This window comes from Sciurus carolinensis, chromosome 10 (assembly GCF_902686445.1).
Source record: "Sciurus carolinensis chromosome 10, mSciCar1.2, whole genome shotgun sequence".
Lineage (NCBI taxonomy): Eukaryota > Metazoa > Chordata > Mammalia > Rodentia > Sciuridae > Sciurus > Sciurus carolinensis.
In genome coordinates, this window is record NC_062222.1 from 88,251,573 (window position 1) to 88,267,095 (window position 15,523).

Consider the following 15,523-nt stretch of genomic DNA (forward strand, 5'->3'; position numbering starts at 1 on the left):
TTAGTTGATGTATACATAGTTACCATAAAATTCATTTCTTCAAAATAGTTACAACAAATGTTAAAATAAATTGCATGATGAGCCATCAGGTCTACATGTGAACACACTATCTCTTAATTTTACATTGAGAAGTACATAAAACCTGTAAGTTCTGGGAAGACATTGAAAAGATTTAAGAAAACATGTCACATGACTGGATTTATAATTGGAATATTGTGAAATGAATCTATATGAGTTTTTTTTTCTATTTCTATGTAAACTGCCATTGAAATTTTTATAGAGATTGTGTTGAATATATACATTGCTTTGTGTAGTATGGAGATTTTAATAATATTAAGTCTTCCAATCCACAAACATGGTATATCTTTTCATTTCTTTTTTGGCTTTTTAAAAAAAATTTTTAATTTGTTCTAATTTGTTGTATATAACAGTAGAATGCATTTATACAAATTTTGATAGATCATACAAAAATGGAACACGACTCTCATTTTTCTGATTATACATATTGTAGAATCAGATCAGTCATCCAGTCCTATATATACATGAGATAATAATGCCTGTTTCACTCTACTATCATTACTACCCCCATATCCCTACTCCTCCCTTTATTCCCCTCTACAAACTCTATTCTTCCCTACTAACTCTCTCCCCATTGTGAATTAGCATTTGCATATCAGAGAAAATATTCCACCTTTGGTTTTTTGGGTTTGATTTATTTCATTTAGTAATATGTTCTCTAACTCCATCCATTTACCCACAAGTGCTATAATTTCATTCTTCTTTAAAGCTGAGTAATATTCCATCATACACACACACACACACACACACACACACACACACAAACAAACATATATGTGTATATATATATGAAATATTTATGTATATATATAAATGAAATATTTATTTATTTATATATATAAAGAGAGAGACAGAGAGAGAGAAAGAGAGATTGGGTCTCGCTACATTTTCCATACTAGCCTGGAACTATCAAAATTTTACTATTGCAGTCTTCAGTAACTGGTATTACAGGCATGCATCACTGCACAGGGATCTTAAACATTTCAATGTACAGATTTTTCACTTCCTTGGTTAAATACCTTCTCCAATATTTTATTCCTTTGGATGCTATCATAAATGAGATTTTTTAAAATTTCATTTTTGGTTATATTGCTATTGGTCAAAGAAATACAAAATACAACTGATATTTTATGTTGATTTTGATCCTAATTTATTGAATTAATTTATTATTAGTTATTTCTTTGGGGGATTCTTTAGGGGATTTCTATATGTAGCTTACATCATCTGGCTACAGGGAATAATTTTTCCTCTAACTTTCTAATTGGGATGGCTTCTTATCTTCATCATTATCATCACTATTATAAATATTTTGTCTGATGGCTCTTGGTCATATTTCTGGTACTATGCTGAATAGAAGTGGTGAATTGGCATCATTGCCTTATACCAAATCTTTCAGTTTTCCATTGATTATAATATTAGCTGTGATTTTTCATAAATGGCTTTGTTGTTGTTACTGCTGCTGTTGTTGCAAAAATTTCCTTCTATACCTATTTTGTTGAATGTTTTTAACATTAAGGATTTTGAGCATTCTTCACATGCATTTTCCCACTCACTGAAGGATTAATTCCACTCATTCATACATCCCCAAAGACCAAGAACAGACAAAAAATTCTTGAGAAAGAAAAGCAAAGTTAGAGATATCAAAATCCCTTGTTTCAAATTATATTATTAAACAATAGTAGTCAAAATTGTATATTACGGTCATAAAAACAGACATACAGACCAATGGAACAAAATACAGAGCCCAGAAATAAATGCCAGCATAAAGGGTAAACTAATTTTGGACAAGGTCACCATGAATACACAATTGGGAAATGATAGTCTCTTTAACAAATGATGAAATGAAAATGAACTCTTATCCTACACCATGAATAAAATTTTATTCAACATTTAAGAAACCATTTTATACAATTGTAAATTATAAAATGCCTAGAAGAAAATATGGGGAAAACTCCTTTATATTGTCATTAACAATAACTTTTTGTATATCACACCAAATGCTCAGGGAAGAAAAGCAAAAAATAACTGAGACAATGTCAAACTCAAAAGATTCTGCATAGCAAAGAGAAGCAATCATTAAATGAACATGCAGTTTTCCTATTGGGAGAAAATATTTGTAAACCATCTATCTGATAAAAGTAAACTAGAAAGTATATAAATAATATATGCAGCTCAACAGCTAGAAAACAAACAAACCAACTAAAGGATGACTTGACACTTCTCTAAAGAAAATATGCAAAAGGTTAAAGGTAAATAAAGAAGTGTTCAACATCACTAATCATAAGAGGAATGCAAATCAAAACCACAATGGGGTACCACCTCATACTTGTTAGAATGACTATAACAAAAGTTAAGTGATGACAAGTTTTGATGAGGATGTGGAAGAAAGGGAACACTTGAAAATGATAAAGCCATTATGGAAAATAGTATATAAATTGCTCAAAAAATAAAAGTAGCAGTCACATGGCCTATTAATCCTTATGCTGAGTATATACCTAAAGGAAAGGAAATCAGCTTCTTACAGATACATCCATACTTCTAAGTTTATTGTAGCTTTATTCACAACGACTGAGATATGAAAACAACCATAGATGGATGGATTTTAAAAAATGTGATTATCTATAAACAATGGAATATCATTCATTCTTAATAAAGGAGATAGTACCATTTCCTACAGTATGAGTGAAACTGAAGGACCCTCTACTAAATGAAATAACTCAGATATCAAATAAATATTTCATATGATCCAACATATATGCAGAATTGTAAAAAGTCAAATACATAGAGTTTTGGTTACCAGGAGTTGGGGCAAGCAGAAGATGTAAAAAAGCAAGTCAGAGTACATGCACCTGCAGCTCTGGAGGGTGAATAAGTCTTGAGACCTAATGTACAGCATGAGGATTACACTTTAAGTAATATTCCATTTTACATTAAAATTTTGCTGAGAAAATAGAATTTAGGTACTCTTTCCACATACATACACAGGCTAACTATGGGTAGTGGTGGACTGGTTACTGAACTGTAGAAATCATTTCTCTATTAGTATTAAAATATCATTTGTAAACCTTAAATATATAAAATAAAAAGGCACACATTAACACTAAGACATTGAGCACATACAATTGTATAAATTTAAAGTAGGTAGTATATGCCAAGATGGTATTAGAAGGCAAGAGGTTTACTTGAGGGAACATACTTAAAGGAAAAGAAAGAGGGAGTCCTTTTGGAAAGACTCCAGACTACAGTATTGATCTGACGCCTGTGAAAGAAAATCAGCTAAGAAGGAGAATTTGGTGGAGAGGACTGTGATTGAAAAAAAAAAGGTCAGGTCTCAGCATCCCTGCTGTGCACATGTGCTGACTAGACTTCCCTTTGAAGAACATTGCCTATGTAGAAAGATCCAGAAGATTCAAAAATTGTTGCAGCTGTAGCAAGTTGTCTGGAAAGATTTTGAAAGTCAATACATGCTCTGTGTGGACCCACTTCTCCCTACACATTTGGAGAGAAACGACTGTAAGTTTCTAGTGACCTAATTTCCTAAGGGAAAACAGAATCAGGAAGTAAGAAGAATGAAATTCTGTCCCCAGTCCTGGCCTTAATTACTAATAGTCATGCTCCAATAATCCTTCCAAATTTCTTTTACCTTCAACTTCATTTCTAATATTATTGGTACGTTACCTTGTGCAGTGACAAAATTCTTATTTCTTGAAAGAATGATATTTCCCTCAAATAAAAATGCCTCCTAAATAAGCATTTCATCAGCTCTCTTAGAATGGTGCAAGATGTAGCTTTCTGGGCGTAAAATGAAAAACTGGACTCAGAATAGGTGACTTGTTTTGAGAAGAAATTCCAGGTCCTTGTAAAACAGAAAAGACATTGGATATTGAGATGACCGTGAATATATAAGGTGGTAAAGAAAGAATCCATGCTGTTGGGCTAATGCACAATGTCTAGTTCTATCTCCATGAACACTCCATTTATGGCCCATGATATGTTGTGAATAAGAAGAGTTCTTAACCTTTTTTGAAAATTTAACACACACACACATACACACACACACACAGTCCCAAACCAAAGTCATATACAATGTACTTAAAGCATATTAATTTGCTCTATCAAATCTAGCATGACAGTTGAAATTGGGATCACAACTTCAGTTACCCTGCAGTAGTGCAGAAACTTTTTGGTTATGGAAATTGCTAAACTAATGAATTAAATGATGATGTATAAAGGATTATTACCTCTCACATTTTTGAGATACTTAAGGGCTATTACAGTAGGGAAGGCCAAAGAGAACTTGTGAAACCATTTACTCCAGTAAACAGCACCATTCACCTCCCCTTCTCCTTACAAAAAAATGGTGTTATATTCTTTTAATTTTTTTAATTTGCTACTTGGCCAAGGAGTAAATGGTTTCACAAGTTCTCCTTTGACCTTCCTTACTGTAATAGCTTTTTCGTCACTGGATTAACACCTACTAGGAAAGTTGTCAATGCAGTTATGTATTAATTCTCAGGAACTGACCACCAAATGAGTTCATGGATTCTATAGAGCCTTGGAAGCTGGATGTTAGTTGGACTTTCAGTTTTGTAGGGCTCCTGTATGTCACCATCTTATTGGGGATGTATGATTGAAGCTTTGACTCTCTAAGAATTGACATCACCTCAGACTTTTAACAGTTTATCCATAGGTCTAATGTTGCCCAAGTGTTCAGTGCACATGAGCAAAATGTTTTAGGTTCCATTGAGAAAAGATTTGGAAATCATATGCAAATTCTTGCTCTATCTGAGTTGGAAAGTTCTCCTGAGGACTTGTCATCTTTTCATTCTACAGTTGAGGCTAAAATACTAAGTTTCAGGAATTAGGCAAAAAGCTATAAATATTCTTTTCAAATATTTTTATTGTGAAAAATAGATGTGAAATAAATTTGTCATCTTAACTGTATGTAAATGTATGTTTTATTGGTATTAAATGCTTTATAATATTGTGCTGTCATTACCAACATACCTCTCCAAAACTTTTCATCTCATAAAACTGAAACTCTATGCTCACAAATAATAACTCTTATTGCTCCTTGTCTGATCTCTGGGAAACACCATTCTACTTGATGTCCACGTTTTAACCACTTTAAATACCTCATGTAAGAAAAGTAGCAGAGTGGTTTTGTTTGTTTGTTTGTTTGTTTGCTTTTTTGTCACTGGATTATTTCACTTATCAGAATGGCTAAGCTTTGTCCATGTTGATCCATGTTGTAGCATTTCAGAATATCTTTCCTTTGTTGAATAATATGCTATTGTGTATTTAAACCATATTTTACTTATTCACTTATACATCGAAGGACACCTGGGTCACTTCCACATTTCAGTTATCATAAATAATCCTTCCTTGAACATGGGTGTGTACAAGTACTCTTTGAGACCCTGCTTTCAATTCTTTTGAAAATATATCTGGAAGTAGATTGTTGGATCATGTAATAATTTTAATTTTAATTTTAATTTTTTATTTTTTGAGGAATCATTAAACTATTTTCCTTAGCAACTTACTATTTTAAATCCCCATCAACAGTGCACAAGTGTCCTGATTGTTGCATATCTTCACTAACACTTGCACTAATGGGTGTGATATGGTATCTCCTAGCAGTTTTAATACATATTTTTTCTAATGATTAACAATGCTGAGTATATTTCCATATGCTTATTGATCATCTATATAACTTCTTGGGGGAAATGTCTATTCAATTTCTTTGCCCATTTTTTAATTGGATGACTTATTTTTATTGTTGTTAAGTTTTTAAAGTTTTCTACATATTCCAGATATTCATATCTGCTCAAATAAGTAATTTTCAAATATTTTCATTCTCTCTATTGCCTTTCACTCTTTTGTTAGTGTTCTTTGATGCACATTTTGTAAAAAAAATATGCATGAAGACCAACTGTCAGTTTTTTCTTTTGTTGCCTTTTCTTTTGGTGTCATATCCAAGATATCATTGCCAAAACCAACCTTGTGAAATATTTGCCTTATTCTTTATTTTATAAGTTCCTTAAATCTAAGTTTTTCTTTTTGGTCTTTGATCCATTGTGAGTCAATTTTTGGATATTGAATAAATTAAGGACTAACTTCATTCTCTGTATGACAATATCCAGTTTTCCCAGCACCATTTGTTGAAAAGACTATCATTTTCCCATTGAATAATTTAGGCACTCTTGTGAAAAAATAATTTGACCATAAATTATTTGACCATGTTCAAATAATATACAATAGAATATCATTCAGCTTCAAAAAGGACAGTCCTTTTGATCAACTATCCTAACACTGCACTGACACTGGTGCTTCCTTATTTTCTAGTAAAATAACTTCCTTATTTTCTAATAAAATAAAATGGCAAATATGGGAATCCATATTCTGTTTCATTAATCAATGTCTGCTTTTATGCGAGTACCACACTTTTTTAATTACTCTAGCTTCACAGTAAGTTTTGAAATAAGGTACTATGACTTCTCTAGCTTTTTTTTTTTTTCCCCAAGGTCGTGTTGGCTATTTGAAGCCCCTTGGGATTCCATGTGAAATTTAGGATATTATTTAGGATAAATTTAGGATGTTTATTTTCTATAAACAATGTCATTGATATTTTGATAGGAATTTCATTGGATTTATAGATCACATTAGGTAATATTAAGATCTTAACAATATTCATCTTTCTGGATGTGTTTCGATTTGTCTTCTTCAATTTATTTCAGCAATGTTTTATAGTTTCCATTATATTTGTCAGAGGAATCACAGATTTCTATTGAGGGAACTTCAGTCTCAGTCTCCTGCGCTCCCACAGCTCATTGTTTTGATAATTTACATTGTGCAGTATCATCTTTGGCTGGCCATTTATTTTGCTGTTAGAATGCCATCTTCTAATATTCCTTTGCATAATTCTCTTTGGTTTTGTCTCCCTTGGTTGAGCCACTGACTTTGCTCACCTTGTGAAAATTGTGACTGCCTGACTTTCAGTGTGTCATCATGGCCATTTGATCTCTATTTCTTTGAGGTCTGTCATACTAAAACAAACCAAGCTGTATAAAACCCTGTCTTGTCATTCTTTCTGGCTGTAGCAAAGAGCCACCAGCCACTGAACTGCTTAATCAAATCGATGTCCCTTTCGCCAGGTCATTTTGAGGAACGTAGTGAACAGTGTGCAGTTCCTCTGGCCTCATGTAGTATATTCATTTCTCCATATCCCGTTCTCTGAGTCTTTTAATCTAGTTTATGGATACCTGATACAGCAATTAAAGTAATTTAACATCATTTACAAAGGCATTTATATTACAGGTTTTCCAGAATTTTTTTCTAAGTTGCAAGAAGTCACCCAAACAGCGAGTTAGCTTCATTCGTCTGTTCCTTATTACATATTGTATCTGAACATTACCTCAACTCAATAAAACGTCTTTTTTTTACAGTCTGTTTCAGTCCTCTTGGTCAACCATCTTCACAGTGCAGTAAAACTGGCACTATCTTCCATTAAAATAAAATGACTAAGTTTTGGAGCTTCTTTGGAATGCAGACATTTTCCTCCATATCACAAATCTAGTATAAGCCTGGCTAGATTTTTCTACAGTTGACAGCAGTCAAGTAGTTAGGGAAAAACTCTTAAAGGGTAAATCTTATTATAGTGATGAATAAAGGCCTCTTTGGTGCCTTTTTACTGAGGGAAGTGACTCTTCTTATCAGGGAGTGCAGATCACCTCTGTAAACCCTTATTGAAGAGTTTGATTAGACAAAATCTTGGGTGCTTTACATCCAGATGCCCTCTTCCCATGTGTTAGAGTGCCTGTCTGGTATTTTGAAACAAGATCTTAATTTAGCACAACCAAACTTCATGTGCTATAAATTAAATGGTCAGTGAAGCTCCAGGACTCTAAATATTAAATTCCCTGGTAAGACTTCATATTTTTCTGCTCTGCCACAATCTCAGGAAAGAGCCTCTTTGTAAGCTACCAAAGAGGCACTTGACCTTCATGCTTAGTTTTCAATATTTTGTTAACAGTACTTTCTCAGGTGTAAAACATAACCTATAAGAAATGATATATTCAAATACTACTAAAATTCAATTTGTCATAATAATAAAAACAAAAGTTTTTCATTGTGACTTATCTTCTCTTTGAAGATATATCATTCAATTCTTGGCATATTAATTACAAAATATGTTTCTCAAAGCAGGGTCAATATATTATGGCTTATAATAATCTCATAGCATTATATAAACTTTAATGTAAATTTTTACTAATTACAAGGGGAATAGTATACTACTTTCTGTAGACTTTTGGAGATTTTTCAATATCCTTTGGTCATTTCTTTCCCCCTCACCTTGCAACTTTGGGTGAGGATTTATTAGGAATTTACTTTATGAAGGAACATTTTAGGATGACAGCAATGCTCAACATCTTTATAGAGGTTTTGGTAATAAAGGTGTATGCATTTGTCAGAACTCAGCACATTGACTCTTAATGTGTTTTCCTCTATGTGACAATTTCACATTAAAAGGGAAAAAACTAAACAAATGGAAATGTAGTTATTGATTTCGATTTCTAAAATTTACTTCAAAATGCTTAAAACAATATAGATTAACTAATGGGATGGATAAAGGAATATCCATATACATATAATAAGACAATGTTAAAAAATATTAGAAGTTGAATTTAAGTGGTGTCTCTACATGTGCTCATTATAAAATTCTTCTACTTTTCTAAATATTCTATTAAGAAAAATTTAAATAGCTAAATTCCCTTTGGTAATGTCTAAAAAAGGGAGAAAATTAGAATTAGAAGGAAAAAAAGAAATTTTAAAAAACAAAAGAAGACAAGGGAAAAATTGTCAAGCAAATATAAAGACTTTTGGATAAGTAGGTTATGAACATGACATTAATGAAACTGATGATCTAAACTAAAGAAAATAAACCATATTTGAAAAAAAAGGAAATTCAAGTTTCAGCTATTTGCCAATAAAGTATTTATAGACCTATATTAATTTTTTTTTTCCAAATGAACAGTTGGGGTTGAAGGAGTTTGAGAAATACTGGAAATCGTCTCAGAAGTATCTATCACCCCAACACTCCTCCAACTAGAGACAAATAATTTCTCCAAAGAAATGGAAATATGTTCATATACACCTAAACAGCCATGAACAAATTCATAAAATTTAATGCCAAAAGTATGGACACACTTATTTCCCCCAAATATTTTATTTTAAAATAAATTCAAATTGCTATATGTAATGTTGAATTTAATATATTAATATATAAAATTAGTCAATTCATTGATTTTAATCTTGTATTTTGTTTTCATTGTGAACCCTGCTTCATATTTAATAATTTATTTACAAATATTATTGAAATGTTAACCACATTATATGTTTGATGTCTTTTATATATAATTTGGGTATCTAAAGTAATTTATATTTAGTTTTACTCATATTATATTATGAAATCTAAATACTTTTGAATTCTGAACACATGATTTAATGCTATTTTAACTTCTAATCACTTATGAATTTTGAATGTTTAATACCAAAATATATTTTATTCCATTTTTTAGTCACTCCAAAAAGAGGCAAAAGTGACAATGAAGTATGTTATTTAATGCATTATTGCTTATGTATAAGGACATTTCAAAATTGATATCAAACAAAGTGGCTGCATAATGGCCAGGTAATATAACAGGTATTCAAAGTGATCCTCTGCCCAGTATTTGAAAATCAGAATTTCTTTCGGAATCATTTCAAATTTAAGAATTCTTTCACCTTGGACAGAGGTTATTTCAGTTGAAAATTAACCATCTTTTCCAAGTTATATGAATTTGCTCAGTGAATTTCTTTTTGCCTAAAATCCATTCCTTCTGGAAAGTCATGTATTAGGTTTTCTTTCTTATAATATCTTATTAGAAAAAAACTTTTTATTATATTATAATTTTCCAAATTTATTCCTTCAAAAGTAAAGAAATATAAAGATTTAGAAAAACAGCAGCAATTTTTTTTTCTGTCTTCAGAAGTATCATAGTATAAGGAATGTGTAAAATACATAAACCAAAAAGTATAATTCAAGGATGCGAGGGCTATAAAAATGTTTTGAAGGTAAAATATAAAGGACAAAGGGGAAAGAAGTGGATTATGAGATAATGAATTAGAAAATGACTAAAGGGACTTCTCTTAGGTATAATTTACATTAAAATAACAGTGAAGCAAATAGGAGATTGATATTTTGGGATAAAAAAGGTGGCTTGTCACTCTAGATAAGGTAAAATAAAAGGTATATTAAGATTAGGGATTAGGAAGACAGGATAATACTTGACTCCAATAACAAAGATGTTCAAATTTTTAAATTCAGAGGTAGAATAATTCTGAGATTCAGAAAAGTGCAGATCATCATCCTTAGTGTAGTTGGCTGACTGATGTTCAAGTTATGGAATGAGAATATTGAACATGAACATTGTCTATTGTTCTATCTGCAAGTATATGGATATATAATGTTGAATAAATGATCCCAAAACGTTGAGTATGAGTGTGTTTTCTATAATTAAAACCAAATCATTCTGAATTTGATCTAATATTTTAAATGAATGAACCATATATGTTCTTCTCTAAAATTAGGGATATCAGAAAATTGATGGGCATTTCATTTCAATGAATAACACAAAGGTAAAATGGATTTACCATTTAACTCTACATTGCAACATCACCAACTGATTAATGATTCAAACTCATACACATATTATTTTAAAAATTATTTATTAAGAATTGATTAAGTACTGAACACTGTTGTAGGTGCTGTTTAAATAGAAACTCAGAACACAGTAAATGTTCACAAGGACAAGGAACGTCCCTAAGTATTAGAATTTCCATTCTTAATAAAATATTAATTTCTAAGTCATGTGGAGGACACCATAGGTAACAACTATAATGATATTTATGAATTCCTTCCTACTAAAAAGAATATTTAAGACATTAAGTAGTCAATTAAGACTACACATTCAGGGGTTTCTTATGTCTTAAAATTTTATACCTGAAAATTAGAGAAAAAAAAAAGAAATGTCTTTTCCTAATATATGAGTATATTACTTATGATTTTTCCTTAGAAAAAATTCTGCTTATTTCACCTTTGAACACATGCTCACCAAACTCAATGAAAATTGTTTACCTTGGACAATGGCATTGTAATCTGCATCTAAAATCTTCTTGTGTTTTGGTGTATACAAAATAGCTTTAAATAATGTCTTGAGACCACAAGTGAAATATGTCCAAAACAGAATTTTTTTCTTCAAACAACATATTTCTCTACCAATGTATCTGTTTTTTTAATCATCCTCTGTTTCCAATTCTGAAGCAAATATTTCACTATTCCTGTAATGACTCAATTATAGAGATTCATCATTTTCTTCACAAAACATATATATTTTCAAAATTTTTGTTCATTTCTCCTATTAATCCAACTCATATCTTTAACCCTAATGTTACATTACTAAAATAATAATAATAACAGTTGTCTAAACTAAATTTAAAATTCAAACAGAATATCCTAGATCATACAGATTTAAAAATGGTTGCTGTATTTTGCAGCACTGAATTTTAGCATCTGAGTATTGTCTTCTCTTAATGTCTAAGTTAATTATCATAATCACATCAGTTTTGGAGAGACATTTCTGTCCCTTGATGGACAATGAGTCCATCAAGCATCACAACTGAGAGTAATAAGAGCATTTAGCCAAACTCTTCCAGTGATTTGGTTAATGAAAGTACAAATAAATACCAGAAGAACAATGAAACTAGTATTTTTGACTCACCAATATCTACAATACTTGTATTTAACATGGAGCACATTAAGAGTATAATTCTTTTCCAGGGTTCTGACTGTCTCTACTTTTTCAGAGTCTCCTCTCAATAGCACAACATAAGAATAACCTATATATTTCTGAACTCCTTAGAACTAAAGCTCTAAAGTATGAGATTCACGGGCTGGGGTTGTAGCTCAGTGGTAGAGCACTTGCCTAGCATGTGTGAGGCATTGGGTTCAATCCTCAGCACCACATAAAAATAAATAAAATAAAGGTATTGTGTCCATCTATAACTAAAAGTATTAAATAAAAAAAAATAATAATGAGATTCAGAAAGAGTGAGGATTCCCCTTTGGCAGCTGAGATATAATTTCCTGGAACACATATTGATTGTCTTTATTGGCTCTCCAGAATCTGAGAGCCATTTCCATGTTTGGGAAATGCCTGAACTTATGAGTTGAAAGGTCTTCCTATGTTATCTCCCAGTCACCTGTAATGAGTGACCTAAGTTTTGCCAAAAAATACCAAAAAAACCAAAATGCTATTTCTTAAGAAAGAAATCACAATATAGTGGTGTAAAGTAGAAGAGACATTTGTGGTAGTTTAAAAATAGAATCTGAGGAATAACCATGATGTCAGAGCTGGCAACAGCTTTCTATACCATTGATATTGGTAAAGTGTAGGATACAGCATTTGAAAATTGGTGTGGTGCTCTTGTTTCATTAGGATAGTGCTTCTCAAAGTATATCTCAAGTTGTAGTATCGAGAGTATCACTTGGGACCTGATGAGGAAGCAACAAAGACTACTAAACTGGAAGAAACCCTTCTGGTCTAGAGTTTCTTCTGATTCAGTAGAAGAATGAGATCTAACAGTCTGTATTTCATAAGTCCTCAAGTTTGATGAACACTGAAGTGTGAGGATTGTTTATTTAGGACACTACTTCAGGTTGCCCGTAACACTCAACTTAGTAATACATAATATTTTGTTGTTGTTGGCATCTTTTTCTCAGCATAGTATCAGCAACATTAATCTTGGCATGGTTAAACAAGAAGCACAGACATTGCAATATAAACAATTAAATGAACATAAACTTTGCCCTAAAGGACTTTTGTTTTAAGGTTTGTTTTCATTTTGGTATGTAAAAAGCCTACAAATCCTCTTTCCTTGATTCTCATCCATTTTCTTTGAACCTTTATTGTTATCTATTCCTGCCTTAATTTGGTGATTTCATATTATGCTTTGAATCTTGTCTCTGATCTGAGAATGGTTCTAATGCTCACAAATGCATGCTTTGGTTTATATACTATCAGCAGAATGCCCAGGTGCTATGTTTCTAAAAAGGAAGTTTCAGCTATTCAATAATTCTTATGTTATCTCCTGGTAGAATTAGACAATCTATGTGGTTATGGTTTATGCTTTAGACTTTTACATTCTGCTCATTAAACAGCACAGTGAAACTTGACATTCCTATAATTTATCCACTGTATAGAAAACTTAGGTGTTATCACCACTTTGATTAGTCAAATTCAGTTTACATTTTACAGTTTTCAATAAACATAAATCATAGAACCGAGTGCCTATTAAAAATAAACAATGCAATTGAATATCACATTCAGTTCTTATATTATTTTTCAATTTTTTCAAATCTTCTAATTAGTAACCATCTATAAATGTGCATGCTGTTATAAAGTCTTAAGTATCACCTCTGTGACTCAGAATTTATTGCAAAATTTGATGAAGTAGTCTGACCAGTACTGTGATAAGTATGGTTGTAGATTCTATACAGCACCTTTTGTTAACAATAGAGCCTATGCTCTCCACCTTGAATTTTGGCAACCCTCCTAACCATTTTTGAGCAAAAATCATGGTAGTATTGAATTTGTGTGCATCCCCAGACACATGAGAATTGGCAGCTTCTATATCCACCTTATTATAAATAAGTCTAGTCTAACCTCATGGAAGATGAGAGCCCCTATTGAGAAGACTTAAGTTGTCTCAGTTAAGAGCCAATTACATGTACAAGTGAGGCCTCTTGACTTCCCGGGATTACTGCCCTGCTAACTGATGACAGTAACACCAGTAACCCAGATATTACCAAAAGAACCACCCAGTCAAACAACAGCAATTGAAGACATAAAAGGTAGTTTAAATCTTGTGCTGGGGTTGTAGCTCAGTGGTGGAATGCTTGCCTAGCATGTGTGAGGCACTGGGTTTGATCCTTAGCTCCACATAAAAATAAAAATAAATAAAATAAAGGTCCATTGACAACTAAAAAATGTTTTTTAAAAAAGGTAGTTTAATCTAATATGTGATTGTGATAGTTGACTGCATTTATCAGTTTTTCTTCATGGAGGAAAAAACATTCTGACAAGAACAACTTAGAGGAGGAAAAATTTGGGACTCCTGGTTTCAGAGTCAGGTGGGCTGACTCTCTTGTTCTGGGACTGAGAAGAGAAAGAAAATCATGGCAGAAGGGTGTGGTAGAGGAGAGCAGTTCAGCTTATGGCAGCCAGGAAGCAGAGGGGGAGGGAGGGAAAGAAAAAGAGAAAGAGGGAGAAAAAAACTAGGAAAAAATATAATCCCTAAGGCATGTCACCAGTGACCTACTTCCTCCAACCTTGCCTCACTTGCCTACAGTTACCACCCAGTATTCCATTCAAATTATTCACCCATCAAATGGATTAATCCACTGATGAAGTTACAGCTTTCATAATAAAATCATTTCATTTGCATTGTGTAACACAGAAGTTTTGGGGGAACATTAAAGATCAAAACCATAACATTGGTGTGGCAGTGGCATTTAATTAAATAAAAATTTGAAATACTAAGTAATATTCTGAATTGCTTTTGATACAATTGTATGTATATGCTTCTCTTCATATTGTCAGCAGTGATTTATCAGATATTTTAAAAGGAGTCTTTGGAATTTGCTTTCATTAGAATTTATTTTAAAATAATTAAAGGATGAGCATTAAGAAACTTGTTATTAATGAACTAGGAAAATCTGGTCTCAATATGAACTGAGTGCTTCCAAAAAAAAGATTCTATCATTCTAAGGACTATTCCCCTGTTTTTCCTCTGACAAGGTCATAGCTAATGGACTTCTCACTGTGCCTCTGAAATATGACGACAATTAAAGAGAAATCCCTTTCAAGCATATGCAGCAACATAAATATAATTTCCAAATAACAAACTAACAATAAACACACAACACTCATTTCTGAGAAGTTCTAAGTGCTTAAGTTATCTTTCCATTTCCTCAAGAGTACGGTTTAATGCATCTATTAAGAATCAATTAAAATATAAATAAGAACATTATATTATTAATTGATAATGTCTCTTCTGCATGATTACTTTCTCTTATTATATTTATAATTCAAATTCTATATGACAACCAATTCATGCAATAGGTCAAATACTAGGTATAGAGTTAAAAACTATCAAATCTAAAACTAATAACACACAGAAACATCTTCTCTTATAATTTAATTTTAGTCTTTTAAAGATCTTTTAATTTTTTACATAATTTGTTAAAATTATTCAACTTAATTTTTAATTTTCCACCAAATGCTAGATAACTGTTCTTTCCACAAGTAACACAGAAAATGGAAAAAAAAACATCTGCCTCACTCTT